Below are 24,350 nucleotides of genomic sequence, written 5' to 3' on the forward strand. Positions count from 1 at the left end.
ATATATACAAAATTTAATTTCTACTCTTTCTACTCTTTCAACTCTTAATTCCAAAATTTTATTTACTTCAGATATTTAGAATTCAAAGTATAATATTAGTTATATTTGTATCATTAAGAACTTTATAGATGATTAATAGTTTTTGCAAAAAAGAATTTTAAGTTTTATAAGACTTAAACGACCACATACTAGCTCAGCAATTGCAGGAAGTATTTTAAATACTCTACATATTTATGGTATTAAAATAAAATTTTTCTATTATTTTTTATAATGCTAGCAATAATGATGATGTTGTAAATATTTTTTTTTATCAGCAAAAGCAGAATTTACTAATTATAGGATATGATCAAAGTATAGATAATACTCAATCCCAAAATTCAAACATTACGTTTTAGCCCCAAACATCTATTGTATGTTCGTTGAAATCTGTAAAATTAAACTGAGTGATCGAAAAGCTTGGTTTCGAAGTTGTTTTCAAACTGAGTGCGAATGCCCTTTTTTTATATTTTCCCCAAAACGTTATCTTATTTTAGTTATTTTATAAAATTGTTAATTTTTATTGATATTTACGGTAAAAAGTTGCCCTTATCTGCAAGAAACCCTTTACTTTTTAAAATTGGTATGGATTGGTTCAGTTTTAAACCCTGTTTGGTTCATTTCAGTTGAGGGATATGACCAAACTGAATAGTGGGTTAGGTCATCGGTTTGAACCGAACCAAACCGAATGTACACCCCCACTTGTCATATAAATTAAACGGTTATTCGTCATATTCTGATCATACCTTGTATTATGATAGAGTCCCTCTTTTATTTTCAGACATTCTCAAAATTCCCTCTCACCACTCTGTTCCACAGTCAAGGGTTGGGGCTCGAAGAAGATGAGGACAAGAGATGGGGAGGGGAGAGTTCGAATGACGTTAAAACATTTGGAAGAAGACCTGTTTTTGAGTTTTATCTTTTTGTGGGTGGTTGAACCGGGTTTGTTCAGCTAACGGCTGAACACCCGTTAATATTAGTGTTTTTTCGAAATGCCGATGTTTTCACTTCTGATTGGCGGGATCACGTATCCAGTAAACCCACGGCCCACGGGTGTACAGAACGTGGACTCTCACAATCCGGCTCCAGGCCCAGCATTATTCTTAATATGATATAGAAACAATCATTGAACATGGGCTGGCGGGCCCATAAGCAGAGTATTCCAAGTATTTGAAAGCTCCAAAGTGAATAAAATCATGCATCTAATCTACTCTGTTTTTTTTTTTTTAAGGTGACAACCCAACATTATTCTTAATACGATATAGAAACAATCATTGAACATGGGCTGGCGGGCCCATAAGCAGAGTATTCCAAGTATTTGAAAGCTCCAAAGTGAATAAAATCATGCATCTAATCTACTCTGTTTTTTTTTTAAGGTTTCAGCACCCTCTTATCTAGGCCGAATCCACCAATGGTTGGTCCTGCTCATCTGAATGTGTAATCTGTTGTGGGTCAAGGGAAATCCAGACAGCAAATACAGGTACCAATAGCTGTCATCCAAGAGGGAACCTCTCTAGTTTGGACACCTGTTTTCACTCATTCGTTCACAACAACCATACATGCAGCTAGCCTACATTGTGTTAGACAGTTTTAGCTTAATAGCCCTTAGAACAGGACTTATTTCCAATGTGAGGCTCTTTTGGGCATCCAACATGATTAACTCAAGGTTTTGTACAGAGCCGATCCAGATCCAGAGGTTCCCTGGTTCAGACTTCAGTAGACAGTTTGAGACAGCCACATCATTAGTACAGTAATACGTGGAGAAAACGATCATGCATACAGGAAAAGCTCCCTACTTGACCCAGTTCCTGTATGAACCAAGCAGACTATGGGAATAGACCATTCTATTTCAAGGATTTTGATTCCGATTCTAACTGCAAACCAAATGGACCTTAAATGTTGATTCAATGTCAAGCTAAAAAGTATTGTGAACCATTCAATGAGATGACATAATTTTTATAGCTTTTGTAATTCAAGTACCTTTATAATAATAAAACACAGAATCCTAATACTAGTTTAAATAGTTTCTACTAATATTAGCTTTAATGCTTTTGAAAACCATGTTCAGGGTTATTTTTATTTATATATTGAGATGAATTATTTATCTATAAATTTCCTTGTAAGCAAGTAGTGTGGATGCATTTTTGTGTAATGGATATGTCACATAACAATGCAATTTTTTTTTTTATTTGTTTTGTTATAGGTATGTCACATAGCACATCTAAAGATGCAAAAGATAATGCCAAATGGTCAAAAAAAGAGGAAAGGATATTTGGTCCAATCTGATCCAGTCCAATGTGAGTACAATATTAATGGACCAGGTCTAATCCAATCCAATGAATATTTTGGACCATTTTGAATCGGGCCAATTTAATGTCTAGACTATCCAATCTATTCAAATTCGTTTTGATTTAGATTGGTTTCAACCCAAACTCGATCCATCAGCACCTAACTTCTAAGGAAGATTTATTTGATTGCATCAAATAAACTAATCTTTGATGGAAGCAGCATCAGCAATCCAGGCCCATCTGGGGAGGGAGGAGTCTTTAGATATGCCAGTGGCACTGTAGTAGCACTATCTTCAGGACCTATTGGATGCGGGAATTCAATAAGAGCTTAGGTGTTAGCTGTAGAACAAGGACTGAGGGAGGCAAAACAACTGAATTTGAAAAATATTGTAGTGGAAGGAGATTTCAAAGTTGTAATCAGTTAGCTTAGGAACAACAAGGCAATGTGGCGGCATAAACAAGTAGTCAACAAGGAGATAAATTGTCTGGCTAGGTAAGTAGTTATAACCTTTCAATGGGTGCCAAGACCAGTAAATGCAAGGGCTGATGCTTTGGCTAAACAAGGGGTATATAACAAATATTTGGTGGTTGTAGTACTGTAACTATGGGATAGGTGGCTAGTCTAGCCTATTTTGGGATTCTAAGCCTTATACATACTTTATTCTTTTTTTATTATTAATAAAATTTGTTACCTATCAAAAAAAAAAAAAAAGAATTGAAAGGTATGCAGGATCAGTGTATGTTGGAGAAATGATAAAGAGGTCTTAGGTTTTTATAGGGGTTATCTTTGTTATCAGTATAGGAAGACTGTGTATTGCCAGCCTCTGGACTAGGAAATTTGGAAGGAATGGGCAAGATGGTGCTTTCTTTGTTAATTGTCTTTCATATGGACTCTCCCAAGTGGATGAAGCATCCTTGCTGGACACATACTGGATTCTGGCACTATATGGGTTCGTGATGGGCACTTCAACATAACATTTTCCTTTTATCTACTTGCTTAATTGACATAAATAAGTAGACAATATATAATGAATGCAATTGAATGCATTATCTCTAGGAATCATCATTAAAAAATAAAAATTTAAACCTTTTTATAAGGAATATTTTACAAGTCTATACTTTTTAATAGATGTGTTCACGAATCAATTTGGAGTTTTTAATAATAGCTATTGCCCACATTATCCCATTCTTCTATTTCTTCTCCTCCTATTCATGTTTTCTCTTTCGACCCATGTCCACACTCAATCTCCACCTTTACTTCCTCAAAATGCAAACCATCTTCAAAACAACCTTCAACCTGACCTTCAGTGGATTTATCATCATTTGACACTTCCTTTCCTTCGGTCTCATCTTCATATTCCAACTCAAATCCTGCGTTACTTTTTGCTTTCCCGTCTCCCTTCTCTCCCCTTTCCAGCCTCTCTGAATTGACAAAGGCACTCTCTTCCGAGGTCAACAAATCTTGCCTTTCTGATTCACATCTAACCTTTAGCGTCTCCGAGACTGCAACCTTGGGCTCAATTTTGAATAGAATATATTTTTTTGATGAACAACAAAAACTGATTTGTTATAATAATAAAGAAAGTGTACAAAGGGGATAGAGGGAGTCCTAGAGTTTTTCTAGGACTCGAGAAAAAATCAGATTGGCAAGACATAGAGTCCTAGAGTTTTTCTGGGGTTTCTTCAAGAATTATTCTTAGAAATCTCCGAACCATTCCTAGATGACGTTGCATCACAAAATTCAAGAATAAGCAAGAGCTTTAAAAACTTGTTTCATTTATTCTAAAATGTAAGACAACAGAACAATTTAGGGGGCGCTCTTTTTTTTGGATTTTGAGAGGGGGGAAAGTTGGTCAATGGGATTTTGGTTCCCATTGACCAAGAAATCCATGTTCTTTTTTTTTTTCAGATTTATGTGGGGACCAGGGAAACTTTATTTTCCTGGGTATCAGTAAGTGATACCCATCGCCCAGGTAAACCTTATTTACCTTGGAAAAAAAGGAACATGGCTAAATGCACTTACCCGGGTGTGTAACTTACCGAAAAGTGAACGGGGCCATATACGTAAGTGTCCAATGGAACAAAATATCATTTGCAAAGAAAGAAATAGAAGAATATTTGAAGATAATGAACAGAAGCTGGATAAATTAGTGGCAGCGGTGGGTAAATCCTTTGCAGATTGGGTCTTAATTTTGCCAGAGTTCTCTCAGCTTTAGAGAGAAGATTTGGGGGAAGTTTATGGGAGGTGGAGGGGATTCGAAATTGTAATCTAGAAAATTAAATTTGTAATGTTTGTGTAAAGATTTTTGGTTGTTTAGGTGCTATCTTATAACCTATCCAGATTGTACTCTCTTTTATTTTAATGAAATTTTCTTTTTTACTTTTCAAGCCAAAAAAAAAAATGTAACCAGCAGCAAACAACCTTGCATAATTTTTCCCTTGAAAGAAAAGACCAGAGTGATAAAAAAATGGGTATGCAATGGTTTAGTTCCAGGTAGTTTTCTCTTTGTATTTTGGGTATCCCATGTTTTACAACTGGAAGCAAGGCTATTTTTCTTTATTTATGCTGATTTTTTTTATTCTCTCCAGATATGTGATAAATAACTATATGTTGATAATATTGGCAAACTGCATGTTAACAGTACATAATTTGTATTTGCTTTTGAATTTGTTAAAATAATTGCTAATTTGGCATGTTTGGTTTGATCTCCTATTATAAACTTCCATTCTAATTTTGGTTGGAAATAGGAAATTATTTCACATCTTCCTCAAGCAATTCCTACTTGTATACAAGAATTGGGTGCCTTTATTTTCTCTCCAGTTGCCTGACATTGCTCTATCTACCTCTGGGGAGTATTCATCAAGTTTTGACGATGTAATTGTTGGCTGCTCTGCTGGACACCTTACTGAAATAATTCTTATTCTAGCTCAAGAGATAGCACAGTTAACTGCTCTTGTTGGCGAATGTAAGTTTGTGCATCTTGTTCTTATAAAGATGTCTCTTTTCAGTTATGATTTTGATATTTATTGGCATATTTTACATTGAAGTGGCATGAAATAATTCTTATTCTAGCTTAGGAGATAGGTCAATTATGATATTTGCTTCTTATGTGTAGACAGTTTTTATAATATCTCTTTAGAATGGCATATTTTAAACATTTTAGAAGTGTAAATGCCATGAAATATAGTCTTCAAGTGTCCATGAGGTTTCTGGTGTTCTATTGGGTAAAATATAGTATTTGATTAGGTACACAATGCATGTACATATATCTAGGTAGCATAACTTATATTAATTGCTCTTGTTCCCTAGATCTTTTTGTCCTTTTCTAGCAAATATTACTAGGAAATATCTCTAAATTCAGTTCTCAGACTTGCAAAGACAACTTTGGAGCTATGCAATATCCACGGATGAGTCCCTTATACTATACAAGTAAATAATCAACTTGGAAAGGAGATACCCCACAAAAGTTGATTCCTTGAGGGTTACTCTTCTTACAAGGCTGTTAACTGGTGAGTTAGTGGATCAAGGAACCTAGTGGAAAGGGGGATTCACTTTGGATGCCAACGATCGAAGGCCACCAAGCTATGGTAAATAGTGACTTCAAGATCGAAATATTGTCTTAAATGTAGATAAGGGAGACTGGAAGAAGGCTGCGATTCTGACATCAAGCTGTGGGGAAGGGTCATGAAGGTGGTCACTGAGAATTTCAAATCGAAAGGTACTATGAGAGTTAAAACCCTTAGATGATTCTAAGGCAGATAAGGGTGGAGAAGTGGTACGTGTCATGCAACCAAAGGTTTATCACTGGAAGAGCTCTAGGGCAGCTTGTAGGGCTTCCGTTCAATTACTGGGAGGAAGAAATCTCATAAAACTTAATTCAATCCTTGGGTGGAGTTCTGGCAGCACGCAACCTCCGTGACCTTCACACAGCGAGAGTGAGAATAGAGGGCCTCAAACATGAAGAGGTTCCCAAATGCATAAAGATGCTGGTCAATGGTGCTTGGATTAAGGTGCAGATTCTTTTGGAAGTTGAATCAACTTGGTGGAGGAAGTGTTCCAAGGAATAAGATGATGATGTCATCCATGGCGGGGTTTAACGTGGAAGGGAAGGAGGCCAATCAACATCGGTTAGTGACTAGGAGTTGAAGGAAATTGAAGAGACTCCATGTGGGGTTGCTCAGTTGCTTTAGTGATATCTTAACACCTACTGCTGCACTTTTTGTTTTTCTATCAATAAATTTCTTCTCTTGATTCTTCAAAAAAATCAGAATCTGCACAAAATTAGTATAAACAAACCCCATATCAAAAGATTGAAAATCAACATATTTATGAGAAGAAAAATAAGAAAGAAATTATACAAAACATAAGGGCTGAGCCCTTGTTTTGGTCTTAGGAAGAACACATCCAGCTTTGCCCACTCTCCATTGTTGGACCCTCGTATTTCATTCTTCATCCTCAGACCAAAAGACTCCAATTTGGTTTCTTGTAACAAAACAATGTTAGGACTGTTTTCTCATAGTATTTATAACCACCTATCTCCTCCTTCCATCTCTCAACCCTCTCACACTCCTTGATATTAACTTCATCTTCTGATTCTCCCCTCCCCCCCTTCAACAGCCCCTCTATTCCTCTTCAAGTGGTCCTATTATCTTCCCTTCGCCCTCCTCCCCCCTTCTTGATATTCTCCGTTATTGACCCTTTTTTCTTCCTCTTCCCTTCTGTTCCGCTCGTACTGTTCTATAGCCTTTCTCACCACCTCTTCTCCTCCCAGGAAGAATAAACCCAATGTCTTGCCAACCTCTACCTGTCTTTCTATCAGCTTGTTTATATCCACTTTCCTCCTTCCCAGTGGTGATTCTCTTCTATCTTCTTTTCCGTTCACTTTCTTCTTTATTAAATCCTATCTCGCCCCTTGATTCCCCTCCCTGATTTCACTCTTTCCTGTGTGATCATCCTCGCTCTTCTCCTCCACTTCTTACTTTTGATCCAGACCTCCTTACCCTTGAAGCATCGACTGTCTTCCTTACACCTTCATCTACAACCTCTGAGCTTCCTTTTTTAAGAAATTAACAGAAAGTAGAGATGTCCAAGAAGGAGAAATAGAGGTGATCGGAGATGAAGGGTCAACTCTTACCTCGTTGTGTGCCCTCACCTTTGACTGACGAGAAGAAAGCGTAGCTTGATTAGAAGGCCCCTCTTTCCTTGCCAGATGGGTGGTTCCTTCCTTGCTTCTTCTTCTTTAGCTAATTGATAATTCATTCATTTCTACATCAAGTCATTCCTCAATTCCTTCATTCACATTAATTCATTCATTCCTTCAAGTATTTATTCATTCCATTGTGCATTCATGCATCTACATTCTACCATTCATTCATTATTCTTGTATTCATTCTCACATTTATGCATGCATTCATCACTGCATTCATGCATCCATTCATTCATACATTCATGGTTTCATTCATGCATCCATACATTTCCTTCATTAATTCATCCATTCGGTCATTCATTGTTCTTGTATTCATTCTCACATTTATGCATGCATTCATCACTGCATTCATGCATCCATTCATTCATACATTCATGGTTTCATTCATGCATCCATACATTTCCTTCATTAATTCATCCATTCGGTCACACTTTCTGGTATTCGTTCATTTGTTCCCAATCCCTAAACCCACCCCAATTTGTCCTAACTTACAACAGCAAGTTTCACCCTTGTTTAAAAAATATAAATTCCTTCCCTAGAACTGGCCACCTTTATTCCTAGGAAGTACCTTAGAGGTCCTAAGTCCTTTATCCCAAACATTGAGGCCAAAAACTTCATAAGTATTTTGTTCTCCTTTGAATGCTGATAATTTCACTCCATGTCATCCACATACAATCAATTCTGATAATTTCACTCCACTTTTTCTATAGAATAGTGTGTGATCAGCAATGCTTTAATGATACCTCACAGTTTTCATTGCCTTGCACAATCTTTCAAACCACTCTAGGTGAATGCTTAAGTCCAAAGCAATAACTTAGAAAAGGGGGAAAAAAGACTCTCCCGTTCCTTTCTTCCCAAATACTTTTGCCATTACACTACTCTAATCCGAATCACCTCCAAGACATCGAGAAGACTTTTTTCTCTCTAAAAAAGACTCTCCCGTTCCTTTCTTCCCAAATAGTCCAACATGCAGCAACCCTAATCATCTGTACCAAACAAAGATAAACACTACTCCCAAATGTGATTAGAAAAAGAGCAGGAAATTAGTAAGTGGTAACAAGTGTCACCCTTAGCCTTGAAAAGAACACACCTGCAAGGAGATAAATAACTATAAGGCCTCTTTCTCTTTAGGAGATCACAAGTGTTGACTCTTTCTAGGATTGCTTCCTAGCAAAAACTCCCAATCTTCAGAGGAATAGGTTTGCACCAAACTCCCTTTACTAGAGAAGGCTGCCCTAACTGATCCAATGGCTGGAGTAGAGCTTTGAAGTAAGAAGCACAAGAAAAAATACCAGAGGCTAACAAAGTCCATGCTCTGCTATCAGGTTTAGTAGGACCTAGAAAAGCTCCTTCAAGGATACTAAGAAGATACAAAGTACTATTCAATTCTAACTCCTTAATTACTCTTCTAAAACCCATATTCCACCCAATGGCTGACGAAGCTTGTGAAGGTACCAAAAAACTGGAAATAGGCTCATCTTTCAAAGTAGATAGAGCAAACAAGGATGAGAATCGATCCTTCAAGGGAGATTCCCTAATCCACACTTGCTCCCAAAACTTAATGAGGTTATCAGAATGCAAAGCATACCTTGTTCGGGGCAAGAACAGAGGCAAAGAAGCTTGGATGGCTTTCCAGTGTGAAGCTTTTGTAGTGCTCGCCGAGATTCCAGCATCCCATCCATTGCTTGCAACCTCATGAATACTCATCACAATCTTTGTCCACAACTTCTCTTTTTCTGGGGGAAATCTCCATAACCACTTACCCAACAAAGCCACATTACTCTTCTAAAAATTCCCTCGGCCTAAGCGTTTGCATTCCTTACTTCTACTTACCAGGATCCACCTAATCTTATGATCCTTTTTCTCTTCACCTGGATCTTACAAAAAGTCCCTTATTAGCTTTTCCAACCTCCTAGAAATCTTCATTGCCACTTTAAATACTGACAAAAAGTATATCAGAAGGTTGGCTAAAGTAGATTTTATCATAATGGCTCTTCCTCCCAAAGACAAATAATTTCTCTTACAAGATGCTAACCTCTTTTCAAATTTTTCTACCACAGAAATTTTGTCTCATTGGATTATCCCTACGAGGAAGCCAAATACTTTACTGGCCAATTGGACACCACACACTCAAAGATGCCCACACACACTTCCATCTCACTCTCCTCTCATTTCACCACTACTATACAACTTTTATGAAAGTTCACCTTCAAATTCAACAAATGCTCAAAAAACTATATGGTGAGTTTCTAGTGCCTAAACCAACTTCGATCATCATCTTCACAAAAGAGAATGAAGGAATTGGGGAATGAATCAATGTAAAACTGAATGAATTGATTAGTTAAGGAACTATAGAAGAAAAATGACATCATTCTTCCTTGTTCAAACTCCTTCTTTTTTTGGATACAAATCAATCTAGCAATTTTTCTCATTTCATTGTGTTAGCTCTCGATGTTGAGGGGTGTGGCTTACACAATAGAATAAGCTTTAATTTCAATAAGATAGAAGAAGAAGAGAAGAAAGAAGAGGGAGAGAAAAGAGGAACAAGAGAAGAAAGTGTTGAGAGAGCCAAAAGAATATTCTAGCGGTGCCAAACTTCGTATATATATATATATTAGGGCGACCATACATTATAAAAAGAGACAAAAGACCAAAGTGCCCCCTGCAACACATGATTAATATTACATCACTCCCCCTCAAGTTGGAGCATAGATGTCAATTATCCCTAACTTGTCACATATATTATGATGCCGCAAGGAGTTTAATCCCTTAGTAAACACATCTACAAGTTGTTCTTTTAAGCTGATATATGGAGTGCACACTTCTCTTTTCTCAAGTTTCTCTCTAATAAAATGTTTATCAACTTCAATGTGATTGATTCTATCATGGAGGACTAGATTGGCTGCAATGTTGACAATTACTTTATTGTCACAATAGAGTGACAATGGGACATCAAAGGGAAAACCCAATTCACTTAATAGGTTCTTGATCCATAGTAGCTCAATAACTCTATGTGACATGACCCTGTATCTGGCTACCACACTCTGTTTCTTACTTCTCCAAGTAACAAGATTTCCTTCTACAAAGGTACAATAGCCACTAGTGTATTTCCTATCATCCACAGAGCTGACCCAATCAACATCAGTCTAAACCTCATCTCTTCTGTGACCATGCTTCTTGAAAAGAAGGCCTGTCCTTGGGAATTTCTTCAGATATCTAAGCACCCTGTTTGCAGCTTCTAAGTGGGTTGCCTTGGGAGCATGCATGAACTAACTGAGAACTCCCACGACATATGCAATGTCAGGCCTAGGCATAGATAAATAGAGAAGTCAACACACAAGTATTTGGTATTTTTTTTGGTCATTCAAGGTCTCACCATCACAACCCCCAAGTTTGTGGTTCATATCTATAGAAGTATCAGTTGGTTTGGCTCCAAGTTTATTTTTTTGATTATCAAAGGAAACTTTTATTTGAAATTAGATTTAAGAAGTTTTACAACTTTGTGTATGGAACTAAAAGTCCCATACGATTACATATTTCCATCCCTTTTACAATGCAGCCCAAAACAATTGTTGCCTCAAAGCCCCTTGTTTAGTAAGATGATCAGCTAGCCCATTTGCACTCCTTCTAACCCATTTAAATTCTGCCACTACCTCCCTTGCAACCTTTTCCACTTCCCTTAGCACTTGTTTGAAGGTCCACGGAGTAGTTCTATTGTTATTAGCCCAAAAGATGATCACCTTGGAATCCCCTTCAACCTCAACTTTCCTCATTCCAAGTTGCTTGGCTATCTTCAATCCTTGTAGCAAAGCCATTACCTCAGCTTTTAGGGAGTTGCCCATGCCAATAGGTCTAGAGAATAATGCTAATATCCTCCCTTCAGAATTTCTAATTACTCCCCCGATACCTGACAATCCCAGATTTCCAAATGAACTTCCACCAAAATTCAGTTTAATTCTGTTACCATCTGGGGGTTTCCATTCCGTCCTTAATCTCTCTTTCACTCTTGAAGATTGTGCTCTACTTTTGTCCAGGATCTTATAATGTTTGTAGTTGAGAACTCTTGGAAGATATTCAAAGAGCTTACCTAATGGGCTACTTTAATTTTGATTGTGTCAATCACCTCTTCCGTGGTTCTACTCTTTTCTAAGAATATTTTATTATTCCTTTCTTCCCATATCACCCAACAAATAGCTGCCTTTGTTGCTTTCCACATAACTTTCCCTCTTTTCTTTGATTGCCTCAAAAAATCTCGGTTAAAAGACCTGCCACATCTTGAGGAGAAACCCACCTGCAACCAAAGAGAAGACAAAAAGAATCCCAAACAAGATGCACAAAGGAACAAGATAAAAATAGGTATGTCAAGGTCTCACCACTTTCCTTACAAAGGGAGCACATGTGAGGAGAAAGGCAAGCAAAAGGCCTTCTTTTCTGCAGCATATCAAACGTATTAACCTTGCCAAGGAAAATTTCCCAACAGAAGGCTTGAATTTTTTGGGGGATAGGCTTACTCCAAATTTCCTTTACAGGGAAGTCCCCATCCGGGTTGCTAGGTGAGGCAAGAACATTAAAGAAAGAGGAACAAGAGAATAGGCTATTTGGGGAGCCTTTCCAAACTCTGGAGTCTTCCAAGGACAGGTCCAAAAGAATTTGTCCTAGAAGATCCAGCAAGTGAATTAAGGATGCACGTTCATTTTCCCTCAGGCCCCTTTTGAAACCCATATTCCAATTGACCCCATTTGGGCTAGGATTACCCAAAAAACTTATTGTTTTACCTTTGAAGTTTGACAAAGTGTAAAGGTAGATGATAAAGATAAACTATGCTGTACTAACTGTCAAAAATCCAGGCACACCTGTGAGACATGTTGGGAATTGCATAAGAAACCAAATTAGGCACAAGAACTAAGCAAGAAATCAGCATAAGAATAGAGCAAGAATCCAAATTAGAAGTTCACCTTGGCCAAGCTTGCACCTCATGAGCTGCAAAGTGGTTTTTCTACTATTAGTTCTTCTCAGAATTGCCACCCTCAGGTTCTGATCTCAAGGAGGATATTATCAACTCCCTCCATGACCATTTGGAACAATATAGTAGGGTTATTTGACAGGTAGATTTTGGATCCACCCCTTCTACATCGTTTGCCTCTTTTTGAGTTAACTTTGCCTCTACTTTCCATGTAGCTACTGATACCTTAGAATCCCTGTGGATAATTGATTCCGGTGTTACCAATCATATGATTGGTAAGTCAACCTTTTTTTCCTTTCTACACCCTTCTCTTGGCAAAGATAAAGTGAGGTTAGGTGATGGATCCTTCTCCATTGTTGGTCAAGGATCTATATCTTTGCCTTTAGTCTTTCATTATTAAATGTTTTACATGTTACCTTAGAATCCCTGTGGATAATTGATTCCGGTGTTACCAATCATATGATTGGTAAGTCAACCTTTTTTTCCTTTCTACACCCTTCTCTTTGGCAAAGATAAAGTGAGGTTAGGTGATGGATCCTTCTCCATTGTTGGTCAAGGATCTATATCTTTGCCTTTTGGTCTTTCATTATTAAATGTTTTACATGTTCCAAATTTGCCCATTAACCTGTTGTCTATTAGCAGTATTACACATGCCTTGAACTGTTTAGTAATATTTCTTCCCCATTCTTGTGCTTTTTAGGATTTGGCATCCGGGAAGACGATTGGTAGAGGGAATATGGCCGATGGTCTATATGTGTTGGAGAATAAAGCTGGCCCTGCAGTCTCAGGAGATTTGAGTCAGTCAAGTAAGAGTCGAGTCGTTTTGTGTTACCATCCTTTGGGCCATATGCCTTTTAAATCCTTGAAGTACTTGTTTCTAGATTTGTTCAAATCTGTGTTAATCAGTGGTTTTAAGTGTCAAGTGTATAAACTAAGCAAGCATTGTAGAACTTCATTTTCTTTACGTAATAAAAAATCAAAATTTCTTTTTCATATTGTGTTTTCTAAGGTCTCGGAATCAATTAATATTCTAATTGAAAATTGCTACAAATATTTTATCACTTTTATTGATGACTTCTCTCAATGTACTCAGGTTTACCCTATGCACTCATGAGAAGAAGTCCCAAAACTTGTGAAAGATTTTCAAAGTATGGATTGCACCCAATTTCAGGCAGAGATTCAAGTTACCCTATGTGAGTGTATAGGGTAAAAACAAGTATATTGAAAGAAGTCATCAATAAGGGAGATAAAGTATTTGTAGTCATTTTCAGTTGGAATATAAACCGGTTCCCAAACATTAGAAAACACAATGTGAGAAGGAAATTTTAATCTTTTATTATGTAAAGGAAAAAGGAAGTTGTACAATTCTTGACTTCCTGGAGGCCAAATACTGAGATTGGGATCCAAAATCTATTTGTCGGATAACCCTACATTATTGTTCCAAATGGTCATTGGGGGAGTTGATATCATATTTTCCTTGAGATCAGAACCGTGGGGCAATTCTAAGAAGAACCCATAGTAGAGAACTACTCTAAGGCTCATGAGATGCAAGCTTGGCTGAGGTGAAATTCTTCTGGTTTGGATTCTTTCTCTGGTCTTGAGTTGATTTCTTGCTTAGTTCTTGTGCCCACTTTGGTTTCCTGTGCAATTCCCAACATGTCTCGCAGGTGTACTTGGATTTTTGATAGTTGGTATACCACAACTTTATCATCTACCTTTTTTTGATTTTCCTCTTTTTTGCTGAACTAGTTTTACCTTTCACAACTAAAGCCATGGTCTTGCCCTCAGAAGGATTCATAGCAGATCTCCTATTCTATGCAAACGAAATCAATGCATACACCTCTTGGACATATGGGAGATACTTGCTACCCAAAATCTATACCCAAAGGGCTCATACATGGGTGAAGGCTTAGTATGAAAGCAACACCTGTTGTTGGGAGAACAACTATTTATAGGCTTTGGCGTCTTTATCATTATTTGTTAGACAGTGTGTAAGTATGAGGTGGTCAGGCAATGTGGCGTCACTAATTTGGGCGTGAACTTCCACCTTGGGATATGCGTTTGTGGCATCCGTATCAGGTATACATCTCCCTCTTTGTTTGATTTCAAATGTGGTCTAGTTTAGTGCAAGACCAATCCTAAAAAATGCAGTTTTTTGAAACATAGGGATTTCGATTCCCGAAAGGATTAGAAATTTTTGAAAATTTGCCCAACCATTTAGCATGGTTCAGCCATCCATTTGATGGATCCCAACCCTTCTTTCAGTATCCCATTCAGTGTTTGGTAGGAGTTCGACTCTTTCTAAAGTGAAGTGAGGGCATAATAGTAAGTTGATAAGCTTCTTTCTCCTTACTTACATTTGTAACTGATATATTTTAGCATAGTGCTTTGTTCTGAGTATGTTGCCTTCACTTGTTGCCATATTCCTTTTGTTATCTCAGCCCACATAAAATTCTGCGATAGATGGTAACAACTTTGGGAAGACTCAATACACTCATGTCTCTTCTTTATTAGCATCACCACAAGGGCCCTGAGCCTTTTTAACTTCAACTCTCTTCATAGAAGAGGTATTGGGCTGTGAGTGATCTACCAGCCAACTTTATTGCTACGTTGGTACGTAATCACTTAAAAGCAGCATGACTCGGTTCAAAGCCCCTTCTTTTTGGTACAGACCGGTCTAAGTCTTCCACTTGACCATCCCGTTCAAGGGACTTTTGGGAGTACATCATTCACCTCTGATCCATCAATGCTCTTTCTTATTCTTTTTGTCTCAACTACCTTCCATCCCTTATACAATCGCCCACCATCTTTCAACATCAATGTCGGAATTCCAACTCCGGTGAATTACAACGGCCTGATCCCTTGCCAAAGGGTATGTAGGCAGCCCCTTCGCTATCCAACTACTTTCTCTTGCTCCTTTTCTTTTCTCATTTCCAGTTCAGCTGCCTAGCCAATCCCTCAGAATTCGAATTAGAGTACAAACCACCATCTATCGACCGCTTTACACCTCTAAATTCACCCACTTAAACCCTATACTTATTAAATCTGAATAAAAACAAATAAACACAAGAACCACTGGGGGAACATAATCGAAGCCCATTCAACAAGACCTCTCTTGCATTCATACTTTTTCTTTTATTGCTTTGTTTCTTACCTTGCTTCCTTCATTCTTCTTTTCTTCTTTTTGTTCCTTACCTAATCGATTCATTCATTTCTACATTGATTTATTCCTAAATTCCTTTGTCTACATTAATTCGTTCATTCAATTATGCATTTATTCACCATTCCTTTGTGCATTCATGCATAGGTATTGGAGCATAGATTTATTCAATATTAATGAATTCAATCTTGCGATTATGCATGCATTCATGATTGCATTCTTGCCTTAGAATTCATGCATCAGACATCCATTCATTCATACATGCATTCATTCATTTGTTTCCATTCATGCATTCACCTTCATGAATGTTTGCATAAATGCGAGAATGATAAAGAATGAATTAATTTGGACGCTGGAATTGAGCAATGAATAAATGTAGAAATGAATGAAAGAATTCATTAGGTAAAGACAAGAAGAAGAAAAATGACCTCATCTTTCCTTGTTGAAACCTTATCTTGTTTCTGTTGATACAAATCAATCTAGCAATTTCTCCTATTCCATCCCTACTTCCCATAAGATTCGTTATGGCACCAGTGCTTTCTTTAAACCAACATGGGTTGGTTCAAAGACCCTCTTTTTTGGTTTAGACTAGTCTAAGTCTTCTACCTGCTCCTCCTGTTCAAGAGTTTTGGGATCTCATCATTCACCTCCAAACCATCAATGCTATATTTTCTTCCTTCCTTCCATCTAAATCACCTTCCATCTCCTATACAACCACCCATCGTCTTTCTCCATCATTGCCGGAATTCCAACACCAGTGAACTACAACGGCCTAATCCCTTGCTAGGTGGTAAGTTGGCAGCCCCTTCAGGGTCTGACCACTTTCTCTTCCTCATTCTTTCTCCCTTTTCTGGATCAGCCGTCTAGCCAGTCTGTTAGACTTCGGGTTGGAGTACAGACCATCATTTGTTAACCGTGTGACACCTCATATTTCAACCTCTTAAAACACTAAACCTATTGAATTTGAATAGAAACAACTAAACACAAGAACTGCTTGGGACCTAATCCAACCCCATTCACCAAGACCTCTCTTCTGTTCTTATTTTTTGTTTTATTACTCTATTTCTTTTTGCTAGAGTCAGTTAGAGAAGAGTATTTTAGTCTTTTCCCTTTACGTATTGTGTTGGCTGTATGTCTCTTCACATGCAGGGGCATTTCAGTCTTTTGAATCTTTTTTTTTTCAAATTTTAAGTATATGGTTGCGGGGTTAGACGAAAAGTCTGACCAGTTCGACACTTTCTCCCCTTCCTTCTTCTTTCTTCTTTCTCTCTCTTCTCTTCTCTGTTCGGCTGAACACTTTCATGGTATCAGAGCGCTCGTATTAGAAGCCCACTGCAACCATCTGTCTTCTCCTTCTTTATTTTCTTGTTTTTTTTTGGGCATGAGAAATCTGGATTAGAGAAGAAGAAACCCAGGTCTTTATGGCAACATCTAGAGGTTCGTGACAGTAGGGTTTTTGTTTCTGCGACAACTTTTTTTTATGCTGTGAGAAATCTGGATTAGAGGACTGTGAAGTAACCCAGATTTCTGGTTCTGGTGAAGTAGGCAATTACAGCAGTTCGAGTGAACAAGAAATCCAAGGTTTTGTCTGTGTGTGGACTGATGTCACTATATGTGGCAGCTATGGTGGTCGAGTAGGTGTAGTGGTTGTGGTCTGACCCTCTAATGAGCAGTTTCAAGAGGGATTCTGGGTGTTTTTAAATCTGCCTGTGCGCAGATCAGTGGTGTTCAAAGTGGCCGAATGCATGCTAGGGCAAGCTAGTGGTGACTTTAAGTGTGTTGGTGTGGAAGTAGAAGAACAGTAGTGCAGTAGCTGAATTTTTTTTTTTTTGTGACCAGCTTTGTAGTTTGATATGGTGTCAGTGGGTGATTCGAGTGGTGACCAGAAATCGAGTGTGATGGTATCCCCTAATTTTTTAAGAATGACATCCTTCAAACTCAACTGTGAAAACTATGTTCCATGGGCCAAGTTTTATAAAAAAAAACTATGTTCCGTGGGCCAAGTTGGTGGAAGTGTTTCTGAAGGCCAAGAAGAAAGTGAAACATGTACGGGAGGAGAAACCGAGTGTTGAATCCCTGGGTTTTAGTGATTGGGAGCAAGAGGATGCACAGATCCTGACGTGGTTGTGGAACAGTTTGGAGCCAAAAATCAGTGTTAACTTCATATGTTTAGATACAACGAGGGATATATGGGGACATGCCAAGAAACTCTATTCGGGACAAGACAACACTACAAGGGTTTATCAGCTTTATGAAGAATACTTCAGTTTGTAGTAGGGAAATCAGACTGTCGAAGAATATTATGCTAGCATGAAAAATCTTCGGAATGAACTTAAACTCTATTATCCCTTAACCTCGGACGTTAAAATTCAGCAACAACAAAGGGAACAACTTGATGTTATGCGGTTCATGGTAGGACTAAAAGCAGAGTATGGACCGGTCAGGGCACATATATTGGGAAGATCTTCTCTTCCGACTCTCGAAGAAGTGTTTGCCCGTATCCGTAGGATATCACTTAGCCCCTCAACGTGGTTGTGGAACAGTATGGAGCCAAAAATCAGTGTTAACTTCATATGTTTAGATACAACGAGGGATATATGGGGACATGCCAAGAAACTCTATTCGGGACAAGACAACACTACAAGGGTTTATCAGCTTTATGAAGAATACTTCAGTTTGTAGTAGGGAAATCAGATTGTCGAAGAATATTATGCTAGCATGAAAAATCTTCAGAATGAACTTAAACTCTATCGTCCCTTAACCTCGGACGTTAAAATTCAGCAACAACAAAGGGAACAACTTGATGTTACGTGGTTCATGGTAGGACTAAAAGCAGAGTATGGACCGGTCAGGGCACATATATTGGGAAGATCTTCTCTTTCGACTCTCGAAGAAGTGTTTGCCCGTATCCGTAGGATATCACTTAGCCCCTCAAAGAGTAACATAACTTCTGAAAGATCAGCACTGGTTAGTACTCAAGGTGGTTCTTATGGGCAGAGAGGAGGTGGCTGTACAGTTAAGGGGGGCCGTGGTAATCCTATGGGTGGTCATACTAGTGGAGGAGGTCATGATTCAGGGAGAGGCCGTGGAAGAGGAAGGGGGATCACAACAAGGAAATGCACACACTTTGGAAGAGAAGGACATGGTTAATTTTTGTTATGATTTACATGGCCCACCATCCACATGGGCCAATCTTGCAACTGCTGGTGGTAGTGAAGTTAGTGATACTTAACCAGTTGATCTAGTATCTTCTACAGTCACAACTACTTCTGGGAGGGAGATAATGAGTATTCTCCGAGAGGAGTATTAGATATTTCTTCAGGGCACTGCATCAGAACACTTGCACCCTTGCTCATTCAGCTATAGCTTGCCTAGCATCCAAACCTTCACCTTGGATAATTGACTCTGGAGCCTCCCTTTCTCTAACCTCTACATCAAATAATGTTACCCTTGCTAATGGATCTACTTCCCCCATCTACGGTGTTGCTAATGGATCTACTCCAGGTGTGTTCATTCATGTTTGGGATCCAATTAGAATTGAATCGTACAATGGTTACAGATATTTTGTAACTTTTGCTGATGACTATTCCAGAATGACATGACTTTATTTAATGAAAGAAGTGAATTATTTTCCATTTTCCAAAAATTTCATGCTGAAGTGCGTACACAATTTGGTGTTTCACTTAAAATTCTTCGTTCTGACAATGGTAAAGAGTATTTTCTTTCTTTCTTTCAGCAATACCTACAACATGGTATAGTTCATCAGACCTCTTGTGCCCACACTCGTCAGCAAAATGGGGTAGCTGAGAGAAAGAATAGACATCTACTTGAAACAACTCGGTCTCTTCTTCATCATATGCGTGTTCCTTAGCAATTATGGAGTGATGCAGTCCTTACTGCTTGTTTTCTCATTAATCACATGCCCACATTTGTTGTTGATGGTCGTTCTCCATTCTCTATCTTGTTTCCTACTTTGTCTCCATTTCCCTTGACAGCTAGAATCTTTGGGTGTGTGTGCTTTGTTCAAAATATTGGCCCTGGTTTAGACAAGTTGGATGCTCATTCCGTTAAATGTATCCTCCTTGGCTAATCTAGGACCCAGAAAGGGTATAAATGCTACAATCATATTACCCGAAAATCCTTTGTTTGTCTTGATGTTACATTTTTTGAATCAGTGCCTTACTTCTCTGGTTCCGATACATATCCTTTGCCTACGGAGGTTCTTCTTCCTCTTCTGTATCTCACCTTTCTGCTTCCCATCGCCAGTTTATTACTTTGTTGTCCTTTGTATCCATTCCTAAGGATGTTCAGGAGGCTCTTACATCGCCAGGGTGGTGGAAGGCCATGGAAGAGGAACTCTATGCTCTTCATCACAATTAGACATGGGAACTCACCACTCTCCCCCCAGTTAAGCATGTTGTTGGTTGTAAATGGGTGTATGCTGTTAAGTATCTACCGGATGAAAGAGTGGAACGCCTGAAAGCCTGTTTAGTTGCAAAAGGGTATTCTAAACTTTATGGTATGACTATGTTGAAACCTTCTCTCCAATTGCAAAGATTGGCTCCGTCCGTGTGTTAATTTCCTTAGCTGTCATGCATGATTGGCCTCTATTTCAACTTGATATTAAAAATGCCTTTCTTCATGGTGATCTTCTAGAGGAGGTGTATATGGAGCAACCACTGGGGTTTGTTGCTCAGGGGGAGGATGGTAAGGTGTGTATGCTCAAGAAGGCAATTTATGGGCTTAAACAGTCTCCCCGTGCTTGGTTTGGAAAATTTAGTGAGATGGTGAGGAGGTGTACATGGAGCAACCACCGTGGTTTGTTGCTCAGGGGGAGGATGGTAAAGTGTGTATGCTCAAGAAGGCAATTTATGGGCTTAAACAGTCTCCCCGTGTTTGGTTTGGAAAATTTAGTGAGATGGTGAAGGAGTTTGGAATGAGACAATGTCAAGTTGATCATTCGGTATTTAGCTATGACTCTGTGGCCGGGAAGATCTTGTTGGTAGTTTATGTGGATGACATTGTCATAACTGGCAGTGATAAAGTTGGGATTGACAGATTGAAGACCTTCCTACAAGATCACTTTTAGACAAAAGATCTTTGGAAGTTGAAATATTTCCTGGGTATAGAAGTTACTAGATCAAAGTAGGGCATAAATCTTTGTCAGCGGAAATATGTACTTGATTTGTTTGAAGAAACAAGGTTAATAGGTAAACCAGTTGAAATTCAATCGCCCTTCATCACCTATACAACTGCCCACCATCATTGCAGAAATTCAATCCCTGGTGAACTACAGTGGCCTGATCCCTCTCCTGAGGGTATGTAGGCAGCCCCTTTTCTGGTGCAGCCGTTTAGCCAATCCCTTTGACTTCGGGTCAGAGTACAAACCACCATTTGTGAACCGCCTAACACCTTTCATTTCAACCACTTAAAACCCTAAACTTTTTTTTTTTGATAATTGAAATGGTTTTAATAAACAACAATAGACAATAGTACAAAGTCCTCAAGGAAAGGTACGAGTTGCAACCTCTCCGGGCTAGTTAAGTACAGATTTCAAAATTAATAACAACTTACATAGAAGCACAAAAAAAAAAAATCTTCCCTAGAAACCCCCTGTTTGGCTAAAGAATCAGCCAAAGAATTAGTAGACCTACTAACCCATTTTACCTCAACTCTCATATTACCGGTTAACCACTTTACTTTTTTGATGAAATCTTTGTAGCCCTAAATGGTGGTATCCAAGTTTCGGAGCCACTTGGTTACCACCTGAGAGTCCCCTTCAACTAGGAGATCCTCCACCCCAAGCTGGTTGGCGATTTGAATTCCTTGTACTGTAGCAAGGATTTCTGCCCTTGTGGAATCCTCCACTCCCACCGGTCCTGAGAATAGGAAAATTATGTTGCTGTCCTTATTTCTTAGGACACCCCCTATACCTGAAGGCTCGGGGTTGCCTTGGCTACTTCCATCAAACTTCAGCTTGATGACACCTTCCAAAGGTGGAATCCATTCTGACAGAATTCTATCATTCTTTGTTGAAGTGTTAGCTATTACTAGCCAATTTCTCCACAAATCATCAAAGGAGAAGTCATCAAAGATATCCACAGTTTTCAGCCAATGGATTTCTCTTTTTAGGATACAATCCTTCATTTCATCTAATCCTCTTTCATTCTCTAAGAAAATTCTTGCATTCCTTTCCTCCTAAAGAGTCCACAGAGTGGCTGCCCTGACACATTTCCACATGACCTTACCTCATCTAGTGTGCCAAACAAAGACAAATGGGTTGAATAACAAGCTTAAATCAGAAGGCAAAGGTCACCTGCCTCCAAATAAACAAAGGCTCCACCTCCATATAGCTGTAGCAAAGGAACAGGAGATCACCAAATGGACACAACCCTCATTCTCGGCCTTACACAAGGAACACCAATTTGGGGAAAGACAAAGTGAGGGCAGCCACCTCCATATAGGTCACGCCCAGACTTCTTTGACAGGGAATCCTTGGGAAAAGGGGTTAGAACTGAGGGATTTTAGAAAAAAAGAGCAAGTAAAAGTACCTTTTGGAAGAGGAGTCCAAACCCTTTGATAAGAAGAAGTGGGGTCCAAGCAAACAGATTCTAGTAAATGAATTAGCTCAATAACACAATTTGACTCACCATCCCTTAACCCTCTACAAAATCCAAAGTCCCAGTTTAAAGATAAGGGGTTTAACGGGCTCGGGAGAAAAGTTGCAATTGGCTCATGTTTGTGAAGGGAAATGGAATAGAGCGAGGGGAAACAATCTTTGAGGGGTTGACTACCCACCCAAACATCCTCCCAGAACAGAATAGCATTACCAGAACAAGCATCATACCTGATGAATCTGAGGAAGCGAGGGAGAATACCATCTATAGCCTTCCAAGGTGTAGTAAGGGTAGCTCGGCGAGATATCCCGGAATCCCAACCATTTCCTGCACAACAATGAATGCTTGCCACCACCTCATGCCATAATCTCTCTCTCTCTCTCGAGGCCATCTCTATAGCCACTTCCCAAGAAGGGCTACATTCTTCAGCACTATGTTCCCTATCCCTAAACCCCCTTCTTCCTTTGGTTTGTTAACTATCTCCCATCTGATCAAGTGATCCTTTTTCACCTCTCCCGGTTCCCATAGAAAGTCCCTCATTCTCTTCTCCAATTTCTTAGCCTCCCTTCGAGGAATCCTAAACACAGAAAGGAAGTAGGTTGGAAGGTTGGCAAGTGTAGCCTTAATTAAAGTCAGCCTACCCCCTCTTGAAATGTAATTCTTTTTCCAAGTCGCCAAGCACTTATCAAATTTCTCCACAATAGGGGCCCATAAAGTACTTTCTTTAGGGTTGGCTCCTAAGGGTAGCCCTATGTATGTCAAAGGCCAAGAAGAAATATTGCAACCTAAGCATTCTGCAATGGATTCAATCTCCCTATTCTCTAAGTTTACTCCAACCACACAACTTTTATCAAAATTTACCTTCAAGTTGGAGACTCTCAAAAGTACTTATTAAAATCTTAAGGTTCTCCACTTTGCTCAACTCAATCCCTTCACATCAAATAACAATATCATCAACAAACTGAAGGTGAGTTACTGGAATGCCTTTGCTCCCTATTCTCCATCCCTTTATTTGGTCCTCCTCATCTGCTTTGGAGATCATCCTACTAAAGACATCAGCAACAAGTGTAAAGAGGAAAGGGGAGAGTGGATCCCCTTGTCTTAAGCCTCTATTGGCTGGAAAAAAGTCCTTAACCACCCCATTCACCAACACTGAATAACAACAAGAGTTTAAGAATCCTCTTATCCAATTACACCATTTATCCCCAAATCCACGTCTTCTCGACATCTACACCAGGAAATTCCAATCCACTAAGTCATAGGCTTTCTCCAAGTCCAATTTGCAAACAAATCCTTTCCTGCCCGATCTCCTTATCTCTTCCACACTTTCGTTTGCAATAAGGATCTGATCTGTAATTTGTCTATCCTGTATAAAGGCTCCTTGTGCTTGGCTAACGAGAGAGGGGAGAACTACTTTGATCCTCCTAGAGAGCACTTTTGCCAGAATCTTATAGATGCTTGTCACCAGGCTAATTGGCCGAAAATCTTTGGGGTGTCTAGCATCATTCTTTTTGGGAATTAAGGCTATAAAGGAGGCATTGATTCCAGGGCTCACATAATTTTTATCCTCGAATTCTCTAAATACTCCAATTAAGTCTTCTTTGACTATGTCCCAATAGTCCTGATAAAATACCATTGTAAATCTGTCAGGACCCAGAGCCTTAGCCCTATCCATAGAAAAAACAGCTTGTTTAATTTCCTCTTCCTCAATCAGTCTTTCCAGCCATCCCTTATCTGTTTGGTTCAAAGTTGGCCAATTCTCCTCCCCTACTATTAACCGATTCTCTAAGGGTCTTTGAAAGATGGATTTGAAGTGATCCACAATCCTTCTGGTGATATCCTCTTGAGAGGTTATCTCCACACCATCAACCTCAAGCTTTAGTATCAAAATTTTCCTCCTTCTTCCATTAGCCAAATCATGAAAAAATTTGGTATTCCCATCCCCTTCCTTGATCCACTTATGTCTGGATTTTTGTTTCCAAGAGATCTCCTCCCTCAACAAAGTCTCCTCTAACTCCTTTTTCAGTTTCCTCCTCATTTCTCTGTCTTGCTCATCCATCATCCCTTGGGATTCTTTTG

General features: G+C 38.9%; 1 long non-coding RNA gene across 1 annotated transcript in view; it reads left to right on the top strand.

Moving 5' to 3' along the window:
- The first annotated feature begins 5,072 nt into the window (after window positions 1-5,072).
- LOC148845930 (uncharacterized) overlaps window positions 5,073-24,350 on the top strand; it is an 88,208-nt gene continuing 68,930 nt past the window's right edge. Inside the window, exon 1 of the long non-coding RNA XR_016102438.1 lies at window positions 5,073-5,290. This is a non-coding gene — a long non-coding RNA (uncharacterized LOC148845930). The remainder of the gene's footprint in view (window positions 5,291-24,350) is intronic.

The sequence above is a fragment of the Nelumbo lutea genome, chromosome 7, assembly GCF_056320005.1.
Source record: "Nelumbo lutea isolate HS-2025 chromosome 7, American lotus-T2T, whole genome shotgun sequence".
In the NCBI taxonomy this organism is placed as follows: Eukaryota; Viridiplantae; Streptophyta; class Magnoliopsida; order Proteales; family Nelumbonaceae; genus Nelumbo; species Nelumbo lutea.